This window comes from Pleurodeles waltl, chromosome 3_1, assembly GCF_031143425.1.
Source record: "Pleurodeles waltl isolate 20211129_DDA chromosome 3_1, aPleWal1.hap1.20221129, whole genome shotgun sequence".
NCBI classification, from domain to species: domain Eukaryota; kingdom Metazoa; phylum Chordata; class Amphibia; order Caudata; family Salamandridae; genus Pleurodeles; species Pleurodeles waltl.
In genome coordinates, this window is record NC_090440.1 from 1,534,354,672 (window position 1) to 1,534,380,709 (window position 26,038).

The following is a 26,038-nucleotide window of genomic DNA, read 5'->3' on the forward strand; positions in this document are numbered from 1 at the left end:
AATTGTTGCAGCGTTCAAGCTGAATATAATCCATTTGTAGAACTTCGAAAGGTGCAGTTGGTGTAGCAAACCCTCCTGCAGGAGTTTGTGTCCCTTTTCCAGGATTGTATTGTAAACAGATCAAACAAGACTGTACTACTCTCTTAGCTGTACTGGAAATTTCTGGATGCTCCCAAACTTGCGTAAGCAACTTCGTTATTGTTGAAGCTCCAACATGTGCCAGCACATGTGCCATCTGAACCATAGGTTGTACAAAAGCTATAGGCAATTTCCATTTATCCATCTGCTTATTCCACCAACAGCCCTCCTCATCCAATTCTCCTTCTTCAGACCATTGCTCACGTTCTTTCACAGAAGCAGATTTCTGTATATCTAATACGTCTTGTCCAGCATTATGCCAGCGTTTAGCTTGTGACTTCACTACATACATAGAAGTAGTACTTCGCTGCATCGCAGTCTCACATGCTAAGCGGTCCGCAAGGGCATTACCTTGCCCTATCTTATCCGTCACTCGCTTGTGTGCACTACATTTCACAATAGCTATTTTCTTTGGATATGTCAATGCAGTCAAGAGGTTATGCACTAATTCTTCGTGCATTATCTGCATCCCGAGGGATGTGAGAAAGCCTCTCTCCTTCCAAAGCAAACCAAAATCATGAGCCACTCCAAAAGCATAGCGGCTGTCCGTATGAATGTTCACACATAAGTCAGTACTAACTCACATGCTCGTGTCAAAGCTATTAGTTCAGCTGCTTGAGCTGACTTCTGTGGTATACGAGCTGTCGCCACTACCCTGTGTATTGTGGTGATTGCATATGCAGCTGAGGTCGTACCGTCTGGCAACTTCAAACAAGACCCATCAACCCACAATTCCCCATCTACATCTGGAAGGGGCGTATCTTGCAAATCATTACGACCCTTTGTCTGTTCTTCGGTAAGGAATATACAATCATGTGTTTCTTGTGACTGAGGCTGAGTCATCGGATATGGCAACAAAGTGGCTGGGTTTAGTGTTGCACATCTCTTCAGTGTAATGTGAGGAGCCAGCAATGTCAATTCATATCCTGTCAGGCGCGCGCTAGTTAAATGTTGCGTCTTTGTTTGATTTAAAAGAGCATCAACCGCATGGGGTACTAACACCAACAGCTTATGTGACAAAACTATCCCTTCACTCTGACGTATTGACACAGCTGTTGCCGCAACTGAACGAAAACACCCAGGCAGCGCTCAAGCGACAGGATCAAGTACTGCTGAAAAATATGCACAGGGACGCTGCTTATCGCCATGTGTCTGTACTAAAACTGACAATGCACATCCATCTTTCTCATGTACGCAAAGTGCAAAAGGCTTTGTGTAATCTGGAGTACCTAACACTGGTGCTGAACAAAAGGCTTGTCGTAGCTGCCGGAAAGCAGTCTCACATTCATCTGTCCATGGGAAGGGCATTGGAGTATCTTTAGTCAAAAGAGCTAGCAAAGGTTTGACAATGTGTGAAAACCCTAATATCCATTGCCTACAAAAAGAAGTAAGACCAAGGAATGCACAAACATCTTTCTGAGTAGAGGGTACTGGTGTGTCTAAAATTGCTTGAATATGATCTGATGTAAGTGCACGCCCTCCTTAGACAAAAGGTGACCTAAATAGGTTACCTTTGGTCTACAATATTGCAATTTCTTTTGTAACACTTTATGATGGTGTGAAGCAAGAAAAGAAAGTAAGCACAAAGTGCACTTTTCACATTGCTCAGGGGTATCAGCTGCCAACAAAATATCATTGACATATTGTATGAGAGCCACACCTTCAGGCAAAACAAAAGAATCAAGTTGTCATTTCAACGCTTGACTATAACTACTAGGACTCTCAGTATAGCCTTGAGGAACTCTGCAAAATCTACATGATCGTTTATTCAAATTAAAACCAAACAAATATTGACTGTCAAGATGAATAGGAATTGAAAAAAAAGCATTCTTCAAGTCTATCACAGAGAACGTAGTTGCTGTCGGGGGAACCAAAGTAAGAAGTGTTGTGATGTCAGATACCAAAGGATATTTTGGTACCACAATCTTATTCACTTCTCGTCAATCAATAATGAATCGGTAAATCCTAGTATTAGTATCCTTTTTCAGAATAGGAAGAATCAGACTGTTACAAACATTATACGGAACTTCCTCAACAACTCCAACTGCAATAAGATCATGCACAATTCGTGTGAGTGCTTCTTCACCCTCCTGTGAAATTTTGTATTGAGGCAAACGTGGCAATACAGCTCCCTACTTGACACTAATATGTACCAGTGGAATAATCATTTGTCCCACATCAGTATCTGAAGTAGCCCACAAATTACTAGGGAGTGAAGCTAATGCAATATCCTCTTTAACAAGACAAACTCTTTCCATCACAGGATGATTATCATTCAAAATAACACGCACCCCTTCAGGAGAGCATGGTATTGTAGCCCTGAAATACTTGAGCATATCAAGACCCACAATATTGTCTGGTGTATTTGGAGAAAGCAAAAACGGACATGGAGCAGTAAATTTATCAACATGGAATGCAAGTGGTTGTGACAATGGGCTAGGGGAAGGTGTTCCATCGAAACCTATCAATGAAATGGTTAAGCTAGACAGGGGAGCCCTTGGAACCAATTGTTTAGACAAGGCGCTACGAGTAGCTCCTATATCAACCAGAAACTGATCAGTAGAACCCAAAACATGTGCTGTAACATAGGGACCCCTCTGATGTACTGGAACTTCAACTGATTCTTTACCCCATCCTAGGCAATCCTATGCTTAAGCAGAATCTTGGAAATCAGGCTGCACATAGTTAGACATCTGGTATTGGTTCCGTCTATCAAAAGTGTTAAACCCATCCTGCCCTCGTACATTAGCATCAAACCTAGCATAATCATTCGTGCTTCTTCTAGGCCCTGAATATTTGTCCCTGACCACTTGAACACTGCTGAACATGCAGTGCTGGACAATCGGCAATGCCCAAATTTCTTACAATACGCACACTGATCAACAGACAAATTCGAACGAGTGTACGAAGAACCATAAGATCCACGTCCACCTCTATCACTACCTCTAAAAGGCAGACCATAAGCTTGAGCCAACATAACCTTTGTCTTTAATTCTTTAATCTTTTTATCCTCGCTACCTTTTGCTTCTAATTCCTGACGTTCATAATACTGAGCCATAGTCAAAAGAGAAACCAGATTAGAGGTAGTCCATGCACTTTCACTGGCTTTTAGACGACTAGCTATTCCTGGTAACAGATTTGCGACATATTTATCGACGAACAAATGTCTGCCCGTATCATCTGACAATAACTGGTCGCTAAAATCAAGAAATGGTTCTTCAAAGCATGGAAAGAAGTCAGAGACCGATTCATCTGCCTTTTGCTTGCAAGATGCTAAAACAGTCCAATCTATCTTTTTAGGGGGAATAATCGTTTTTAACTTAAATAATATGGCTGCGGGAAGATCTAGAATCAACTGATATGGCTTTTTCGCAGGTTCCCTATCCCCGTCAATCTGTTCTAATTCTTCCCATGACGCCCCAAAAACTACACGATCATCAACTTTACGAACAGTTCTCCACATTTCTGGCGGTAATATCAATCCGAAAAATAAATCAATGTCAGCCAAAGTCATAGTACAAGAACTAATTGCTCCCTCAACTTCCTCATAAAAGGCGGCTGGATTTTTCCACGGGTCAGGTAATGCTGTTTTAAGTGGCATTACATCTGCTCTATTCCAAGGAGTATACACCCAATTATAAATAAAATAACCCTTAGCATCAACAGAAGTTTTATCATCACTTGTACCCGATCCTTTAGGAGGAACATACAAAGGCGCGGCCTCCAGCATTGATTTCGCGTGAACTATCATAGTCCCGAAGATGGAAGCTTGCACCCCGACGGTCTGAGATGTACATGCAACTACGTCCATGACCCTTTTCTCCTCTTGCAAATGGACTGCTGCAACACATATTTTCACCAAACGCCTGATTGCATCAGCCACCTGGGAGAAAACAAAAAGACCATCACGCATTTGCGTACGATCAGCTGCTACATCATCGGGCTCTAACTCATCAGAATATTTCCGAAATAGTTCAATGACTTCTGTGCCAAATGCCTCAGTAAAATATAGCTGCTCCTTTTCCGTCCACCCTTTCATGTGGTCTAAAAGTTCAGAAGCAGAGACAACGCTAAGAATTGCTTTACGAGCAATAGATCTAAGCTCAGACGCACGGTCAGCAGGCAACATAGAGCGACTGTCTCGTATCTTCTGTTGCTCCGTACCGGAGACCTCAGCTAAATCATGAGGGGCAGAAGGAATGACATACGAAGGTGGAGGGCGATCTAGTAACAAAAAATCATTGTGCGGTTTATTAAGGATAGGATAGAGATGTTGCCGAACAGTGTATTTTGTCCAGTTACCTGTAATTTACGTTCTTTCTCTTCTATCTCCTTTAAGTTATTTATTTCTTTCTTTCTCATTTCCAATGCTTTCACATATACATTCTTCCGCTGCTCTTTCTCAAGCAAGGCTTACTCACGTTTCACTCGTCCACGCACTTCTTTCTCCCACATTCGTACACAGTCAAACATATCTTGCCTAGACCTTCGCTTACACGTACATTGTTCCACATACTCAATCTTTCGCAAATCAAATGACCCATGCATAGGCCAACGTAACTCAGGATCCGCACGAGTGTATTTATTCCATAATGTGCTGTACATTATAGAAGAAAGATCATGTTTAACATTCATATCTCTATTGGGCGTCTCCTCTAGGGGTGCCGGTTGTGATTCTTCCAGTCTCAAATTGGTACTATTCCAAAAGCAACACATCCTACGAAGTGCGCTAAAAACAGGCATGCCAAAAATAGTGCAGAAAATGAAGTGTTATAATCAAAGTAGCACTTAAGGTGCCATTCAAATCAAAATTAAATTGGAGAAAATTCTCCTCATTACCTGCCTATATAAATTGCAATTTGTATATCAATTCAAAGGACACAAATTGACTAGTCACCCAAAACACGAGAGCCACAGTAAGTGGTGAAACAAAGGCATCAAAACCCACAGCAAGTGCCGTAAAACGGCTCTTACCAATCACAGGGCGTCCAGGTTCCAAATGCCAAGTTCTAAAATTGACCAAATGGTCACTGCACGACGAATGAACAAAAAGGATCTCAGTCGAGGACCGGCGCCACCTGGATGGTCAAATCAGAAAGAAGGGAAAAACGCAGTGGTTGCCAATACTCGGGTCTCCTCAGGCATTGATCGTCCGCAGCGAGATCCCAATCCTTTGTCGCGACCAATCCGTCGGGCGTCCGAGTCGCCGATGAGTCCCTGTTCGGGCGCCAATTTGTCAAAGTAAGCCTCAGCAAGGCCTACTAGTGCAAGGGGTTCACCCTTCTCTGCACAAAGTCCTCAGACCATATAGGAAGAAGTTGGCACAGAAACTGAAATAAAAGACAAAGTTTATTAAACCTCATGAGGTGGTACTACAGTTCAAACAGCACCCTTCGGCAATGTTTGGAGTAGCACACTGAACTAAGAGAGCATGGTCCTTTTATACCCACGCAGGGTATAATCGAAGGTGGTACAATTATAGAAGCAAGACTTATATACATATAAGGTCACATGGAAATGCACAGTTGACAGGTAGGAGGGGCTAACAGTTTTCAAGGACTAGTAGACACAATACTGTCGGTTACTAATTACTAACAGCTCCATACCTTACTGTGCATGCGCAAAGTGGGAGATGCTAAATATAACTTGTCACTAGACAGATTTTCAAGAGTAGTTACCAGGAAGGTAGGACAGAGCACATGACGAGCACATGGCAGCATGTGGCAGAGATATTGGCTGCCATGAATACAAAATGGATTCCGCGAAATGTTCACAATAGTTGCTAAATACAAGATGTCTTCTGCTAATGCTTAATCTAATCGCTACTAAATTACAACAAGTTTCCTCTTAGGGTATTGTGTCTGGTAAGTGTACTATCAGTCATCAACTGTATAGAATTTTTTTATTTTGTATTTGTACTGGCATATGGTTTCCAGGAGGCTAATCGAGCCCCGATACTTTGTCTAGTTTTGCATGTATATATTCATTAGTGCCTAACAGTGACAGTGTGCTATGGCTGTATACCTGGATTTTTTACTGTGTCTCCAGCCCGAGAAACAAGGGCTAGTCTCGTGTATGTAAGGACAATCCATGTTTGTGTCCTGAGGGTCCAGACACAGATTCATTTCTGCCACCACCTTTTGATGGGGTTTGCGTGGTGACTAGCTGTGAGAATAATCAGCACAGAGGTACTGACGTTCCCTGTTGCTGTGGGAAGTTCTGAGCCCTACACTGTGTATAAACGTAGTGCTGAGCCCTACATGTTTGTCCATTACTGACCCGTTACATGTTTGTCCACACTTAGGTTGTTCTGTCTTCACTCTTCTGTAATGTCTGCCGTACCATAGCTGCCCTATCCCGTTGTATGCCTTTAGCTGATCTTCTGCTTTGTGACAAATCTGCCCTGAAAAATACTCTGTGAACTCAAGGGTTGCCCCAACAGACTCCTGACTAGACTTGCACAAAACTGTAACACCATGGAGCCCAATACTGACACAGGTTACACATGCCCACACACTTGAACTGGACACTTTTGTGCAATGCACCTCTGAAAATATGTGAACACATGCAGCCAGGGCTGCAGGTCCACCACAGCCACAGGAGGAACATGGGTAATTTACATTAGTCAAACTGGTGTGTACATAACAATTTTATGATTGAAATTGAGGCTCTGAGTCGCAAACACTGTATCTACCAAACATGTTCAAATGCCCGACATATGGATAGTTTACACACAAGTCACCATGAAGTCATAGCCAACAATTAATGACATGTGAGGGGTAACATGTCCAACATAGCCCTCATCAGCCATCCTCGATCTTCCCTGTGTATTGTTTGTCGTGGGCAATGTAATGTCCCCAAAGTCAAACAACTACACACAGCAAGTGAGTCGACACATATTACAAACACATATCATGGCTGTTGTACATTATCGATTGCCATCTGATGTTGATACCCATTATAACACATTCATACATGAACATTACGCCAAATGTATTGCATGCCATTCCATCAGAAGCACACATATAGTTGTAACAGTCAATTCACACACAAAACACACAGGCCATGATTGATACTTTTGTAGCGCTGCCTTGCCGTCATTTATTGATGCAAAATCATCGCAAACTTACAAATTCCATTTAACTTTCCTAACTTTGCACTGCTTTTGCATCGGAAAATAAAGGGAAACCCTCGCAAAGATAGTAGAAATGTGGGCCGCAGTTGTATGGTCTACCGCATGTGGCCAAACACTAGAACACACACTGCAGGCCATACCATCCTATCTTCGTATAGATACAGGCTGCATGCATGCTAAATAATGAAAAGTCACGCAAACATAGTTTGAGTCAGAAATGTTTATGCAAATGCTTCAAAAAAACACACAAACGCATACTAAACATCAATGGGTCCCTAGCGTTAATTCCACCCGTGCACCCAAGGCATGCGGAAAGCCATAAAAATAGTAGTACCCGGTAATGTGTGGGATTTTGCCACACATGTAGGTTATGAGTGGAATATATTCATGCAAACTACGTATGCATCAAAAAAATCACGCAAGACTGAAAAAGGGGCACAAAGGGGACAGAAAGTGATGTAAAAGGAAATGCTGTTTACAGACATGGTACAGTGGGTGTATTTTCACTTTCACTTTGCAGTCTGTGAATTTTCTTGACTGTGTGGTTGTGTGTTGGTGTTGCTCTCTTGTGGATTGTGTATATTGTATCTTGTGTGGTCTATCTTTTGTCTTTTGGTGTATCCTTATTGTATATTGTACCTGTGTAAGTGTTTTTGTGTCTTTTATTGTTGTCTGAATTGTATTTGTACTATCTGGTGTCTGTTTGGGAGTTAGATTAGTTAGGGTCAGTAATTTGGGTTTGTAAGTTTCTTTTTTTCTCATTTCTTTTCCTTTCTTTTTCATTTTCTTGTTGAAATACTGTACTGTACTATGTCGGGAAGGGCAAGGCTGAGCCGCATGGGTGAGGAGGAGCCTGGGGCATTCGTGTGGCTGGTTTTCCACTTTCTTCCAATGATGCTGGAGGCAGGGGGCCGTGTCATACAGGTGTATCACACGGAGGCAAGGCGGCTGCATTGTGCGAAGGTGCTCTTCCACCTGAGATGAGTCTTCAACACCTCCCAGGACGAGCACTAGCTGATGCATCGCTGGGCTGACCTGGTGGCACGAGACCAGGACCTGCTAGACCACCTGGGTGTGGTGATCAGTGGCCCTGTTGGTGAGTATCATATTGAAAAATGTGCACAGTAGAATGCTCCTGAGTGACAGTAGCAGATGTCTTGACGTGCTGCATGCAATGTTTGTGGCCATGTGGAATGCAAGTTGAACAAACTGTTAGTGTACCAGTACTGACATGTATTGCACATGTTTGTACATGTTAACAATGCAGTCCATAGTTTCGTTGAGCCATGTCTGACTATTATTCAGGGCCATATGTGTCATGGACCACTGACTGCTTCCAAAAAATGTTTTCAGTAATAAAATAGGGTTTTAAAATACATTCTGGTGATCCTTGCTGAAATAAGGTTGCAATGAAAGCGAATATTTACATCCCAATATGAAAGCAGTCACAGACATGGTGGCAGGCCATTATTCCTGTGAGCGCCGCCATTCCCAAGGGGTTTGCGAAATGAGACCTACCTCATCATTATTCAAAAGTTAGGTCATTTGCTACCCCATTTTTTAATTGCAAACATTGTCATTTCAAGTGGTCTACCTCTGATCATCCAACTTGCTTGTTGCTAAGTCTCGCAATGTGTGAATCACAAAACGTGATATAGGTACATATGGCCTGAGTGACACATTTCAGGTGCAATGACTACACCTGTGCCCATGCATTCTGTCAATGATGATCAGCTACAACACTGTCAGCATACCATATTTTACAGTTTTGGGACAGCAAAGTGGGCAATCCATGTTTAGCACTGCATTGTCATCACTACACACACATGATCCCTGCCATCATGTTGGCATAGGGGGCACTGCCAATGGGGCATTTGTTACCTACATACAACTGCGCCAAATCTGTTATGGACCACTGAATGCACAATTATTGCTGACTGAAAATTGAACCACATGTCCATCACACAGTTAATCATTGTCTCTTGATGCACAAGCCACAATACCTGAGTCACTTGTATTGCAGTACACCAGGGAAGTGCCATTGCAATAGTCACCCAATTACAAATCATGACATGGAGTACCATATGAAATGGACTAGCCACAAAATCTTGTAGTCAGATTTAGCACCACATGATTGTTAGGCCCAGTGCATGTGTGCATATGTGTGTCTATCCCTCACTGTAGTGACAGTGTCAATGCAAGTTTGCAGTGGTATGTCTGTTGGAGTGTCTGCAGCTCTCTCATATAAAATGTCACACACTGTGATATGTTGTTCCCACGTTTGTAAAGTGATCAGATACTGAGCATAGATCTCCTTTCCATGTCTTACAGGTGGACTTGTCCCCTATACAATCTGGGAAGTGGCTCGATTTGAGGACACAGACATATCCAGTAAGTGTGAAAATGTCTGTTCTGTATTGTGATTGTAGCTGTTGTGTGATTGACTCTTGTGCATTGCACTCATTGCAACACATGATGAGCTGGCATGTGATCTGATATATGACTTGACTGGAGCTTGATATAGTGTTCCATGCAAGGGTTAGACATTCACTGGCAGCGGAATCATATTTCGGGAGTCTTGTGCTGTGCAATAGGCAGCAGCATGTGAACAAGGTGATTAGTAGCCACATGTAGGCACACATTTGATTTGGAGGTGGCCCAGTGTTGGAATATTGACAGCAAGTCTTACCCTCATTTACAGAAGACAGGTATGCGTCAGTTTTCCCCACAAAATTGTGCATCCCTGTATTGTAATGTACATGTAGGACTGTATGGGTGACTGTCCCCCAGAATCTAGTCCCAAATGTTGTACTCCATTTACGTGGCACTTATGTGGTATGTTATAGGCATGCATGCAGGTCAAGGTCAGATGTGCGCTTGCATCAATGTGGGTGATTTAGGAAATGTGTTGGCAGATCAGATGTGGATGGTTATACACAAATAGAAACATGAATGTAGATGTGATTGACCAGTGGATACCTCACTCGTAGTTGGCAGGCCTCCTCACATTTGTTCCACTTACTAAATCCATGTACAGTTGGACATGGCTTCGTGGTTGTCCTTGATGGTTGCGATGATGTATTGCATGCCCATCCCCCCTGAGACACAGGGATAGGGGGAGAACATGTATGTAGGTAGGTGTGATGGTCACAGTGTAGATGACAGGCATCAAATTCATGCATGCATTTGTCCCAAACAACACTGACCCCTTATGATTAGCAATGGCATACCATCCTGCCAATTAAATATACGAATCACAGGTCTTGTGTGCCTTGAAGTTGATCCAGATGATAGGGATTAGTCGGTCTGGCCCATGTTAAGTACTTGCAGCATTTGCACTGTGACACATTGCACTACATAAATGCACAAATTACTTTATTTGGTACACACCTTGTTGTGCTTTGCTGTGCTGTTAAATTCTTGATGGTTAGGCCGCGTTGCTAGGTCATTCCTAAGGGACAATGTATCATCTGTACTGTGATTTGGACTGCATGTGCAAGTTGAGGGAGAGTGTTAGATTGTCATCTATGCATGCATTGCACAATGAAGACACTAATGGTTGCCTGTCTCATTTTTACAGCTGCCAACATGAATGCCACTGAGATAAGAGAGTTCCAGAGGCGAACAGTGAGATACAGGCATATCTTGGATGTGGAGTCTGGGTTCAGGATGATGGCAAGATGCTCTTGTAGGGAGAGAGCCACAGGAGCATGGCGGGCTTTCAGCCAAGGGGGCCAGGCATTGGCCACAGCAGGTGTTGCCACCACCATGAGTGCAGCCAGTGGCTCAGTGGCCACCAGTACATAATCCCCACCTAGTGTACCCTCAACCTCAGGAGCCACAGCTCCTGCTGCACCTCAACTTCCAGCACCCACTACCACGGCACCTGCCGGAGCTACAACATCAGGGACACAGACCACCACAGCATCTGAGTTGGACATGGGCGCAATGAGGCAGCTACAGAGGGACATAAGAAAGGTCCTGAGGAAAATTGACACTCTTCAGCTAGATCTGAATCGGAATAGCGAAAGCTAAAATGTATTTAAAAAACTCTCAAGCGGGGAAACCTCTGAACTGCTGCATTGCCTCACCCCTAATTCTGTTCCGACCCTCCTCTTTCCTTATCCTGTTTATTAGTGGGTTTAGGGGATTTAGTGATAGGCTAGAGTAGGCTAGTAGTTTAGATAGGATAAGTAGGTTGGGGGGTGGAGGGGTTACATCCTTACATGTTAGTTTGTGGGTAGTGAGTGGGGGTTGATGTTGGGGGTTTTGTGTATTCTAATAAAAAAATATATATATAAAATAAAAATATATATATTTGTTTAGTATTAGTTAGTATCTGTGTAGGTTAGTATATGTTGTCCTACATGTGTCCCATCATATAAGAGGGGTTGGGGGGTAAATGTTTAGAGTGTTTAGTTAAATGTGGTAAGTAAGTTTAGCATAGGGTAGTTAGGGCCATTTGTGGGTAATGTATAGTTACGATAGGTTAGTATAGGTGTGTGACATAGTTTTAAGTTCTCCTTTATACATAGTTATTAAAGTTTTAGGTACTCCTTTATGGCATGCGTCATATGTATGAGGATCTGGGTCTTTGCATGAGTGTACAGTGCCAAATTTGTGTTGGCCTATGTATTCCGTCCTGCATCCACATCCCACTCCTGACATGTTAATTCCCACTTCCAACTGAGCTGTCACATTGGCAGCTACAGAAAAGCTACATCTCTATGCATCTGCCATCCATTGTACCCACCACTTAAGGTGACTATGGGGGTCATTCTGACCTCGGCGGTAAAAGGCCCTTACCGCCGGTCAGAAGTCCGCCATGCTACCGCCGTGGCCGCGGTAAACCGCCATGGTCATTCTGACCACCAACTGTGAAACCGCCAAAAACCCGACATCCACTGAAGGCCGCCTCATCAGCGGGCAGCGGAAAACTGGAGATGACCAAACCTCCACCGCCACGCCAACACAAACACGCCCATGCCATTCTGACCCACGAATCCACGCGGCGGTCTTTCAACCGCGGTATTCCATTGGCGGTACACACCGCCGCGCTCAAAATACACACACAGCTCCAAAACACAGCCACATTGGACAATTTGAAATACACACACCTGATACACATACAAACACCACTCCCACACATCCAATCAACTATAAAACACACACCCACATCACCCACAAACCCCCACTAGTTGGAAATTGGAGAGAAGGCGATAGAGAGAGAGCGAGCGAGCACAGCAATCGAAAACCCCAACACACACAGGAACCCAACTTCATCACCCACACCACATCTACGCACACATCACCACACATCACCACGCACATCACCACAAACACCACCCCACACCTCATCCACACCACCCCATGGCACCCCAAAGACACCCCAGGTTCTCGGACCAAGAACTCAGGGTCATGGTGGAGGAAATTATAAGGGTTGAGCCCCAGCTCTTCGGCACACAGGTGCAGCACACCACTATAGCAAGGAAGGCTGAGCTATGGCAAAGGATCGTAGACAGGGTCAACGCTGTGGTACAGCATCCCAGAAATCGTGAAGATATCCGAAAGCGATGGAACGACCTACGGGGGAAGGTGCGCTCGATGGTGTCGCGACACAACATCGCTGTGCAGAAGACTGGCGGGGGACCCCCACCCACTCCACCCCAATTCACAGCATGGGAGCAAGAGGTAGTAAACATCCTGCATCCTGATGGCCTCGCTGGAGTACACGGAGGAATGGACTCTGGTAAGTCGAATCCCAACTACTTCCCCCCCCCAACCACCAGCATGCCAACCCCCCCCACCCTCACCCCCAATCTCAACCCACCAGCACACAACCTCCCTGCCAATGTCTCACCAGCACAACCCACCCTAAACAACACCAACCCCTGAATGCCAACACAAACCATAGACAGCCACCACCAAAGCATGACCATTGCACATACCCATACAACCCCCCCACCACCCTCACAACACCTCCCACAAGGGAATGCCAGCACTGGGGGACAAGGGCACTCAAAATGCACGCCATGGCACACACAGAAACAATAACCATACTCTTTTACCCCTGCAGGGCCCGAACGCCAACACACCGCCACGGAGGGTCCAGATTTGTCCATCCCACCCCCAGAACAGGCCCCCAGTGAGGACAGCAGCTCTGTCGACCTCGAACCTGATGACCAGCCCGGACCATCGGGGACCTCTGGACAGTCGGTTCCCCACACACAGACACAGGCCACAGCAGACCCAACCCCCTCTGGGAACACCAGCACAGCTCCCACCCAGCGGGCCCATGCCTCTGTCTCCAGGAGGCGTCAAGCAGCGGTGTGTCTGCCACTACAGGGCACCCAGGCTGACCCAACACCCCAACAACAACAGGGACCTGGGGGCAGTGGTAGTGGGCACACCGTCCAGGGGACAGAGGCCCGGGGAAACAGGGCAACTGGGAGGGCTGCTGTGCGACGGGGGGGAGGACAGGCCCAGGGAACCAACTCTCCCAGAGGCCCTCACCATCATCATGGGAGCATACCATCACTCCCAGGAGACGATGGCGACGGTACTGGCCAGGTTCACCGAGATCCAGGCACAGCAGGAGGAACGCTACATGGGGTTCAGCAATGAGCTCACGAACATCGCTACCGCTATGGGGACCATAGTCCAGGCCCTCAACCGGATAGAAACCACATTGCGGGACCATGAGGCACCACAAAGGGCCCCTGTCACTAGCCAGGACCAGGAACAGCCTACCACCTCCGCCGGCGCTAGTGGACAGGAGGCCCCACCACAACGACAGGCCACCAGAACCCCACCTCCTGCTGAAGAACAACCACCCGGCAAGAGGAACCTGAGATCTCACAGGAAGACAGAGTAGGATGCCAAGACCCCCGCCAGCATAAAATACCCCCTGATGTCATCCCACTGTCCCACATTGTCACCCTGTCCAACCTTGAACTGCCCCTGCTCCATCCTTCCACAGGCATATGGACAATGCACCTGTGAAACTGAGAACTTGACTCTGCCATGGACATAACTCCACCCTCACCCATCACCGTTTTAATATCATGTACCAATATCTAGCACTAAAAATAAATCACTCATTGCACTGAAATCATCCAGGAGTCAGCCTGTATTATTTACAAATGTATAACACATTACTGATCAATAATGTTCAGTTAATTTTGTGATGACAACATACCGATGTCAATAAGCATTAGTCCATGGGCTAACCAAGCTGAAGTCACGCAGTGGGTCATACAGCACTGAAAAGGGAAGGGAAAATCAAACATCAGTTTAAAAGAACTGGGGGGAAATACACAAAGTAAAGATGCAGGGGGCTTTCAGCAAATGTTAAATGGCGTGGGTGATTCTTACCTGTGTGCTACTGAAAATACTGTTGGATAACTCTGTCCCTGTTGTCTGTGTCGTCCTCTTCGTCTTCCTCCTCTTCACTCTCCACAGGCTCCACAGCTGCTACAACACCACCATCTGGACCATCCTCCTGCAGGAAAGGCACCTGACGTCGCAATGCCAGATTGTGAAGCATACAGCAGGCCACGATGATCTGGCACACCTTCTTTGGTGAGTACATCAGGGATCCCCCTGTCATATGCAGGCACCTAAACCTGCCTTCAGGAGGCCAAAGGTTCTTTCTATGATCCTCCTAGTTCGCCCATGGGCCTCATTGTACCGTTCCTCTGCCCTGGTCCGGGGATTTCTCACTGGGGTCAATAGCCAAGGCAGGTTGGGGTAACCAGAGTCACCTATTAGCCACATACGTTGTCTCTGTAGCTGTTCCATCACATAAGGGATGCTGCTATTACGCATAACATACGCGTCATGCACTGACCCAGGGAACTTGGCATTTACATGGGAGATGTACTGGTCAGCCAAACAGACCACCTGGACATTCATAGAATGGTAACTTTTCCTGTTTCTGTACACCTGCTCATCGTCTTTTGGGGGTACTAAAGCCACATGGGTCCCATCAATGGCACCAATGATGTTGGGGATATGTCCAAGGGCATATAAATCACCCTTCACAGTGGCCAAATCAACCTCCTCAGGGAAAACAATGTAGCTCCGCATGTGTTTCGTCAGGGCAGACAACACTCTGGACAAAATCTTTGAAAACATAGGCTGAGACATTCCAGATGACATGGCCACTATTGTCTGGAATGAGCCACTTGCCAAAAAATGGAGGACTGACAGAACCTGCACTAGAGGGGGAATTCCTGTGGGTTGGCGGATGGGGGACATCAGGGCTGGCTCCAGCTGGGCACACAGTTCATGTACAGTGGCTCGGTCAAGTCGGTATCGTAGTATGATATGGCGTTCTTCCATTGTCGACAGGTCCACCAGCGGTCGGTACACGCGAGGATTCATCCTTCTCCTCGCAAGTCCCAGCGGACGGTGCCTAGGAAGGACAACATGGAGCACAGAGTCAAGCAAATCACAGGTACGTTCACCACAGCTTGCATAGCACACGATTATCTATGTTTTGAAAGGCGTGTATGTGTGGCAATGCAAGGCCTAGGCCTGTGTGATGCAGTACAAATTATGCCATGTGGGCCCTTGAAATGGCGGCTGCCTGACCTGTGAAGTGGGACAATGGGATGTGAGGTCAATGCGCTGGCGTGGCACACCGTGGCGGTAGGCGGTCGAAGACCGCTATACGAAGCCGCATTGGTTAACATTGAAGCCTATGGGTTTCTGGAGCCAATGACGAGGTGCGCCGGTGGGCGTGGTACGCACCGCCGCGGAACGCACCGCCGCGGGCGTGACCGCCATTTTCTATCTGATTAATCACTCGAGACCTGATCATCCACAGGAGAGGACCTATACTGCAAGTGTTTCTGTGACCTCGGTCTGGAAGAGACAATGGCTGGTGCGACTGGGGAAAGGGCCCCTGCCTTCACGTCTGAAGAGTTGGAGAAACTAGTGGATGGGGTCCTCCCCCAGTATGCGTTACTCTACGGTCCTCCAGACCAACAGGTAAGTACACTGGGTGCACATGGAATGGGCTATGCCTGTGTTGAGTGGGGTGGATTTAAGATGGTGGGGTGGGGAGCGAATGAGGAGTGCAACGCACGACAGATGAGAGCATGTGCCACATGGCAAAGTTGGGGAGGGGGGGGCAATCACATCTAACAGGCAGATAAATGAAGAATTTTCCTTTCCCACCCTGTACATGTCAAATAGGTCAGCGCCCATCAGAAAGTCGACATTTGGCGTGCCATCGCCAAGGAAGTCCGGGCTCTGGGGGTCCACATCAGACGGGGCACCCACTGCCGCAAGAGGTGGGAGGACATCCGCCGCGGGACCAGGAAGACCGCCGAGTCACTGCTGGGGATGGCCTCCCAATCTAGGAGGGGTGCCAGTCGTACCCTGACCCCCCTGATGTCCCGGATCCTGGCGGTGGCCTACCCTGATTTGGATGGGCGCTTGAGGACATCACAGCAGACACAAGGGGGTGAGTATCAGCACATTCTGCTATCTTTATGCGCAGTGGAGGCGTCTGGGTGGGGGAGGAGGGTTGTGGGTGACATTAGGCCAGGGCGTTTTCTGTAGTGTAGTCCTCTCCTTTAGGCATGGCCCTGTGCCCCCGCCCCCCACCTCTGTAGGGTGCCAAGTACAGCTATCCATGGTCCTGCATCATCCATGTGTGTATTTGTTGTGCATAGACCTGTAGGCCTGGTCACAAATACTGAGTAGTATACCCCGATTGCGCAGCATAGTGCATGAGGCTCCTGTGTCTGTCCTCTCCGCCAACGGTGTTGACATTGCATGCACTCAACCTGTTTAATTATTTCTCCCCCCACCCTTTTTCTTGATCATCTTGTGCATATGTGCATTAGCATCATCAGGCGGAGGAGATTTGGCATCGGAGCACGAGGGAGCTGCAAGTCACAAGGCCCCGGTGGGCCGTGGTACAGACACCGAGGGCACCAGTGATACAGAGGGCGAGGGGAGCACCACAACGGGGACCGGTGGTGACACCAGCGACACCGACACGTCCTCGGATGGGAGCTCCCTAGCGGTGGCGGCAACATCCGGGCCCCCCGCCTCTACAGGTACAGCCGCCACCCAGCGCACCAGCCCCACCCTCCCAGCAGCCCCTCAGCCTACGCTCCGTGCCCGCTCGCCCAAGAAGGCGGGCATCTCCTTCGCCCCAGGCACCTCAAGCCCTGCCCCTGTCACCCCTGCTGCCCTCAGTGAGGAGGTCATTGACCTCCTTCAGACCATCATTGTTGGGCAGACTACCCTTTTGAATGCCATCCAGGGGGTAGAAAGGGAGGTGCATCGGAGCAATGCCTACCTGGAGGGCATTCATTCGGGTCAGGCTGCCCATCAACGATCGTTCAATGCTCTGGCCTCAGCACTGACGGCAGCCATTGTCCCTGTTTCCAGCCTCCCTCTTCTAACTGCCTCCACCCTGTCTCTGTCTCCTGTTCCTCTGCCTATCCCATCCACACCATCAGACCAGCCTGCACACACCTCAACACCCAAGGTCAGCTCATCCAGACACAAGCACCACAGATCCCACAAACACTCACCCAAGCAACATCCAGATGCAGACATGCCAACAGTCACTACCACCTCTGTGTCCCCCTCCTCCTCGTCTCCCTCCTCCCTCCCTGTGACGTCTACACTCACACCTGCATGCACACCACCATCAGCCAGTGCTTCCATCACCAGCACACCCTCCAGTACAGTCCGCACACGTGCAGTCACCACCCCCACTGCCATTTACACGTCCCCTGTGTCCTCTCCCACTGTGTCTGTCACCCCCTCTTCCAAGACACACAAACGCAGGCAGCCACCCACCCAACAGCCATCCACCTCACGACAGCCTACGTCACAATCACCTGCACCCAAAGACAGCACACCTGACTCTCCTACAACCACATCCTCTTCCTCCACTCCCATCACCACTACTCCCACCCTTTACCTTGGTCCTAAAAAAGTTTACCTCTCCAATCTTAAACTCTTTCCCTCCCCTGACCCACCCCCTCCATCTGCTAAGAGTCCCAAGAGCACCTCAGCCACCACCAGCCCAGCTTCGAGTGTCACTGTGGTGCATGGGTTCTGGAGTCCACCCTTTGGCAGCAGTGACACTTCTATCAGCAGCAAGGGGACAGCCAGCCCCCCCGCCAGGCAAGAGGACCCGGAAACTCAAGGGCCACCGTGAGAGGACTGACACGGCTGCCCCCAAGGACCAGAGTTCGGCCACTTCACCTGCCACAACATCCAGGGGAGGCAAGGGCCAGAGAGCCTCTTCTAAGGAGCGAAAAGGCAGCAGGGTGGAGAAGTCAGCCAGCAGGAGCGCGGAGCAGGAGGGCCCCACAAGCCCCATCCCGGCTGTAAGGGAGGACACCAAAGGGCCCAGGACTCCGTCACCGAAGGGTCCTGCGACTGCACGGTCGGAGGGCAACTGAGCAGGGAGTCCAGGGCAGGTCTGGCTCCCTTGAATTACTGGACAAGCACCGCTGACCAGGGCCCCGCCGCGCAGAAGAGCACCGCTGAACAGGGCCCCGCCGTGCAGAAGAGCACCGCTGAACAGGGCCCCGCCGTGCAGAAGAGCACCGCTGAACAGGGCCCCGCCGCGCAGAAGAGCACCGCTGAACAGGGCCCCGCCGTGCAGAAGAGCACCGCTGAACAGGGCCCCGGCGCGCAGAAGAGCACCGCTGAACAGGGCCCCGCCGTGCAGAAGAGCACCGCTGAACAGGGCCCCGCCGCGCAGAAGAGCACCGCTGAACAGGGCCCCGCCGCGCAGAAGAGCACCGCTGAACAGGGCCCCGCCGCGCAGAAGAGCACCGCTGAACAGGGCCCCGCCGCGCAGAAGAGCACCGCTGAACAGGGCCCCGCCGTGCAGAAGAGCACCGCTGAACAGGGCCCCGCCGTCTCAAGCACCGCTCCGCTGGGCCCTTCCTGTCAAGCACCGCTCCGCTGGGCCCCGCCATCTCAAGCACCGCTCTGCTGGGCCCTTCCTGTCAAGCACCGCTCCGCTGGGCCCCGCCGTCTCAAGCACCGCTCCGCTGGGCCCTTCCTGTCAAGCACCGCTCCGCTGGGCCCCGCCGTCTCAAGCACCGCTCCGCTGGGCCCTTCCTGTCAAGCACCGCTCCGCTGGGCTCTTCCTGTCAAGCACCACTCCGCTGGGCCCTTCCTGTCAAGCACCGCTCCGCTGGGCCCCGCCGTCTCAAGCACCGCTCCGCTGGGCCCCGCCGTCTCAAGCACCGCTCCGTTGGGCCCCGCCGTCTCAAGCACCACTGGCACAATGACAGTGCCGGATCTGTGTTGAGCTACTGTTCACGGTTCACTGTGCCCACCATGCCTCCTCCTTGACCGGTGGAGACTGTTATCCACCTGATGGACTGTGGCTTTGCACTCCCCAGGATGGCACAGTGGGCAAGCCACCCACTGTAGAGACTTGAGAGACTGTGGCTTTGCACTCCCCAGGATGGTCCAGTGGGCAAGCCACCCACTGTAGAGACTTGAGAGACTGTGGCTTTGCACTCCCCAGGATGGCACAGTGGGCAAGCCACCCACTGTAGAGACTTGAGAGACTGTGGCTTTGCACTCCCCAGGATGGTCCAGTGGGCAAGCCACCCACTGTAGAGACTTGAGAGACTGTGGCTTTGCACTCCCCAGGATGGCACAGTGGGCAAGCCACCCACTGTAGAGACTTGAGAGACTGTGGCTTTGCACTCCCCACGATGGCACAGTGGGCATGGTGGCCCCTTCGTGGATCTGGCGTCGTGGACTCATGTGGCTGTGGTGCCCCCCCTTCCCTTCCCCCTGAGGTGCCTGTAGTTTTGTCATCAGATGCCCCTGCAGTGTTCTCTCCAAAGGACTCAGGTCTCCTGTGTGGGCTTTGCCCTTGTGTTGATACACTTTGGCCCACAGACACTTGGAATTTCGTTATATGTGCAGGACTAATTGCCTCGGTTTATCGATTGCACTAAATATTGAATTGATTTTTGAAAATTTTTATTGCTATTTGACCATGACTTATCAGAGGCTTTTTTTTACATAAATTTTGATTCACAATTTAATTATGTCTTTGCATTTTTCACGGGGGTTTGGGTGGTGTCACTGTGACTTGTTGCTCTGCATTGGTGTGTACATAGTTTGGGGGGGTGGGGGTCGCATATGTGTGTGCCGTAACCTTTCCTCCTCCCCCCTCCCCTGTGTCGTAGGTGCAGTACTCACCGTTGTCGTCTGCGCCGGCGTTCGTACTCGTGGTAGATGAGCAGGTAGACGAGAGCAGGTAGGATGTTTAATTCGGGTTCCATGCTGTCCTCCTTCCTCGTGGAGTGCGTAGAGGTGCGCGTTTTCCCGTTCGTAGTCTGTTTCCGCCGTGTTTTTATCGGCGGTGCTCCCGCCCCGGAAAAGGTGGCGGATTGGTGAGTTGTGATAGTGTGGGCGGTACATTGTCTGCCGCCTGTCTGTTGGCGGTGACCGCCACGCTGTTTGTTTGTACCGCCGTGGCGGGCGGAGTGTTAATGTGGCGGGCTGTGTTGGCGGTTCCCGCCAGGGTCAGAATTCCATTTTTTGGACCGCTGGCCTGTTGGCGGGTTGGCCGCCGCTTTATCACCGACCGCCAGGGTTAGAATCACCCCCTATGTTTCCCATGTATTTGAAAGGTAAGTGTGCTTTTAATACTGTCATTGTTTGGGTCCTGTGCTGAAATCTTGGGCACTGTGGGACCTCTGCCTGCAGCCTGATGTTCATGTGAACCCTGATAAAGTGAATGGTGTCAATTTTTGATGTGGTCAAGGATACAAAAATCACTCCTATGTGTTTTAATTATACTCCCAGCTGACATTATTGTCGAAACACTCTTATACAACCATTCCTATTGTATTTTGTGGGTGTGCATGTATGTTTTGAGTCAAATGTCACATACACAATTATTGTCTTGCAGGAAATGTGGACAGCTTTGTGTTACACCTTGTAGATTCATGGGTCAAGAAATATACTAATATTTTACTGCATTTGCCTAATTTTTTAACGCAACAGCAGCGCACATTTACAAATTACAATAATATTTTGTAAGTGTGTGCTGCTTTTACTTCAGAAATGTGTGAAAAGCAGCACAGACGACTTGGCCTTTTGCGTAAATATCTGCCAAAAGTTTTTTCTGCAATCTTATATTGACACTTTGTGACCAATGACATGTTACATGCATCACAAATCTCCAGCAAAGTAGATGTGTCACATTACACAGAGACAAAGTGGGTGTGTAGGTGCTGTTTATTTTAAAGTGCAGTAGTGAAATATTTAATTAGTCCAGGTTTGTGAGCCCATTAGTATGAAGCATTGTATTGTGACGCAACACAATTGCAAGGTTGAGGGACATGTTATTGGACATGCTGAGATGGAGTGTCATTCAGTGCAGAGTAACATTATTTGCCAATTGGGTAGTGGGAGACAATTGCAGTCCATATTGGTAAGGTTAACAGTGTGTCGGAGAAGAGTGCATTTCACCAACTGTAGCAACATTGGCATGTTGTCAAGCACAGGACAAAGGAAAATCAGTGCCCATGTGGCATGGGCTGGTGCTACTGGGTACTCCTATGGGTGATGAGGATCTGTTCCACATCTTCATCCTCTGATGTGTGTGTTGTCTCCTCTGCCCTTTATGGTGGTGGTGGTGGGTTGGAAGGGGCAAAGCACACTTCAGTGGTTGGACAAGTGGACTCTGAATTTCTGGCAGCTGCAAACTGTGGAACTATATAGGGCATAACTGCAGCAAGGAGGAGCTGCTGATTATTGAGTATTTCAGCAACACCTCTGTGATAGGCAGCCATGTCTGACCTGAGGGAGTCCAGCTTGGTGTCATGCATGTAGCTGAAAGATTGGGAGGCCAGGTGTTGTGGCAAATCCCTCACAGCAGTGGTGAGATCCTTCACACACAGTTGGAGTCCTCGCAGTAGTGATTGTGTGACTTGCATGGCATGCACATGCGCATCCCCACAAGGCGGCTGCCATAGTTTGCATCCCAACCCGCACCTCCTTGGCCAGCTCCCTCTGTACTCCCACAACTGACCTCTAATAGGTGGTCCCAGTGTCACCAGAGTCCTCAGCTGTGTTGGAGCTGGCAGGTCGTACTATTGAGAAGGTGGGAGGGTCCTCTGGGATGGCTGCTACATGTGTGCTCCTCCTTGCGACTGGAGGTGGTGTCTGGAGGGTTCCCAGGACATCTTGGAGGGTTTCCTGGCTGATAGTTGTCAGCTCGTCATCCATGTCATCATGGTAGTCCAGGACAGGCAGATCCACAGGAGAGCCATCGCCCTCTGCAATGATATATTGTACAATTAGTGTGTCTTTTTTGTGTGAGTTGTAATTTAACATCACTGACTTCCTATTGGTGACACATTGTAATTTTGGTTCCCATGCATTGTTCCTGTCATTAATGTTTGCATTCTTTCAGGCCTATGCCCCACCTGCATGTCACATGTAGTGTGGCCAGTTTGGGGAATTGTCTGGTTCACATCCTCTACGTGTGGGTTCTGTCCAAATTGTGCCTTGCCACCTTCTTGTCCTAATCAACCCTCCCTCTGCTTCCATTAGCATGGTGAGGCCTTGCAGGTCTTGTTAGTGTGCTGATGCCACATGCACCACACATAACAATATGGCCCTGTCCCAGGCTATCGTTTTTCACATACACCTATACGGTGCTGAGAACTAGCACCATACCATGTATTGCATTAGTATGACACAATGCAGGTGTCAGCATTGGTAGTTTCTCATCTTTATGTTTGCATATGGGTGCTACATTGCATTGCACTGATTGGCCTGGCAGAGTTCCATTTCCTCTTCTGACGGTGCGGGTGTGTTTCCCTAGCTACACACATATGTCCTCCCCCTCAATACTGCTGTCTTAGCACTATGACACTTGAGATGTTGCATGGTGGCATTGCAGCAATTGTGCCACAGGCACAGGGTTATACCCTGGAATGGGCAGCATGGGTATGAGATTACTGCTGTGTACTTCATAATGTATATGACAGTGCCTGATGTTTATTGAGTCTATCGACATGAGCAGTTGACAGGAGTTGCACTTGGATAGGGATTGATGGGGATTGATCACGTAGTCATACTGAACCCTCATTTTGTGTGGGTTTGTGCCATGAGCACCTAACTGCCATTTCCTAGTTGACTAGTACACACAGCACAGGTAGTAGTGGCAAGTGTTGTCAATGTTAAATGCCGCTTGAGCCAATGGCCTGAGACTGGGCTTTGTCCTCTAGTTTACATTCTGACAATACCAGTTGTCCTGTAACAGCAGCCTAGTTTTACGTTCTACCCTACCCTCCTGCTCTGCTACAGCATTTCCAGCAGTCTTGGCATGGCGGTGTACCCCCATGCAAAGGTTGTTGATGTTGTGTTGTGCTGTGCCCCTGGATGCCCCTGCACAGCCCATGCACCCATGCCGTGCCCCTTTGCCCTTTCCACTGCCTAATTTCCGGGCTGACATGCATTGTGTAGTTGGTATATACCTCCCCCTTCTTGCACGTGACATTTAGGAATTTTTGGCCCCCATGCAACTTACCCTGCATAAATGTTGTTTGTTGGAAGTCTGCGCTGTCCTGGGATTCCTGTGACGGCTGCAACCATCTTCTCCATCTCGTCCAGGTCCTCCTGCAGTGCTGGACTCCCACCTCCGGTCTGCAGTGCTGCCTTCTTGTTCCTTGCTATTTTCTCCTTTGTCCTGCGCTTGCAGTCATGCCAGTGTGTCTTACACTCAGTGACAATTCTCCTGACCTCTGCCACACTGTTAATCTTGTCCACAATGTGTTGCCAAATTGCCTCTTTCCTTCCAATTGGCAATTTAGAGGTGATAAATAATTGATGCTGGTGCTCCGTCACCTCTCCGACCAGTATTTCATGCTCCTCTGCACTGAAAAGACACTACCTCTTTTTCTTGTCTCTCCCCTGGGTCTTGTCTGTGTCATCCTGGCTGGTTCCTGGTGGATTGAGGTCTCCCTGGGGTTTTTCCTGACTTCTGGGATCCATTTTGGGGCTCCTTAGCACTGTTTGCTGAGTTTTTGTCACTTTTTAAAAGTATTGCGGTGAACAATGGAGCATAGCCGTTTTGCGATGTTTTCTATGTCGCAAACCGGATTGGAGTTATTTTTCTGGCATTAACGTCATTTTGCCTTATGACAAGGTGCATTGGTTAGTGTAAAAAAAATGACTCTAACCTGTTCTTAGTGCCACTGTGTGTCAAAGTATAAATTTGACGCACGGGTGGCGTTAAGAAATGGTGTTAGCCCGCGTAAAAGTTTTTGATGCAAAACTGCATTAGTGCAGTTTTGCGTCAAAAAGTTTAAATCTGTCCCTCACTTTTTTATTATATGGTGCGCAATAATAACAGCAAATGCCTTGGGTACAGGGCATTTGCCATGGGATGTGAAATGTAAGAGATGTGGATACTTCTCCTTCAAAGCCCACATGCCTGCAAACACCCCTTGTGGCATATTTATAAGAAAGTGGCAGATTGGTCCAGATGTGCCACTTTTCTTGCGTCTCCCCTGCCCCACCTAAGGATACCATGGTTGCACCGTATTTATAATACAGCGCACCATGGTGGTCATTAGTACAATAGCATCCACATTTTTAATGCTATTGTGGCGCTTTGCTGCACTGCGCCAAATATTTTGGCTCTAGTGCAGCAAAGTACAGGGAGGCCCATTGATTAAAATGGGTGTGTTATTTTAACGCCTGCTCTGAGCCTGTATTAAAAATGCTGAAAAAATAGCACCATTTGTTTGGGCCTCCCTTCATTGGAACGCTCCCATTTTGCATTCATTATGCCTGGCGCATGCATTATGTGGTACAAGGGTTTACAACATGGTGCAATGCAAGCACTGTGCCACTTTGTAAATACGGTGTGGGAGATAGGCCTCCTTGATGCCGCCTTAGCATTAAAAAAAATTACGTTAGGGCAGTGCAAGGTGGCCCTAGGGCCTTGCAAGTATGCCTCCTTGTCTCATGTCAAAGCCTCTCCCCAGGCACCAACTGGGGCAGATTTATCAATATTTCATGCAGTTAAATGTAGTAAGCCACCTTACTGCATTGAGTTAAAAGGAAAGGGCAGGAATGTGCCATATTTACCACTATACGGCGCATTCATGTCCTTTCCTAGTGCTGGCATACTTTTGGCTGCCTAGCACCAATGCAGGCACTCTTGCACCATGTTGTCAGGGTGTCTGCATGGTAGGCAAAAAAAAATTGTGCAGGAAGGGACACCTTCCTGCACAAAAATAATCCTGAGGGGCATTTACCTCTTTCTTCGTGTGCTGCAGAATGCAGCCCACATGGAAAGAGGAAAAAAAGAGTTAAAATTAAGGCCCATATTTATACTTTTTGACGCAAACCAGCGGTGGCGCTGGTTTGCGTCAAAACATTTACTGCCAGCTAATGCCATTCCTACGCACCATGTGGGCGCCTTATTTAAGGATTGACGTTAGCCGCCGCTGCGGGCTGGTCAGAGTAAAAAAAAAAATGACTCAAACCAGGCAGCACCGGCGTAGGGAAAATGGTGGTTGTGCGTAAAAAAATGGTGCGTCAGGTTTGAGCCAAAAATCATGGCTCAAACTGGACTTGCGCCATTTTTTGATGCACAACCCCCATTGAAATGACTCCTGTCTTAGCAAAGACAGGAGACATGCACCCTTGCTCAATGGCCATGCCCAGGGGACTTCTGTCCCCTGGGCATGGCCACTGGGCACAGTGGCATGTAGGGGGGCCAAATTA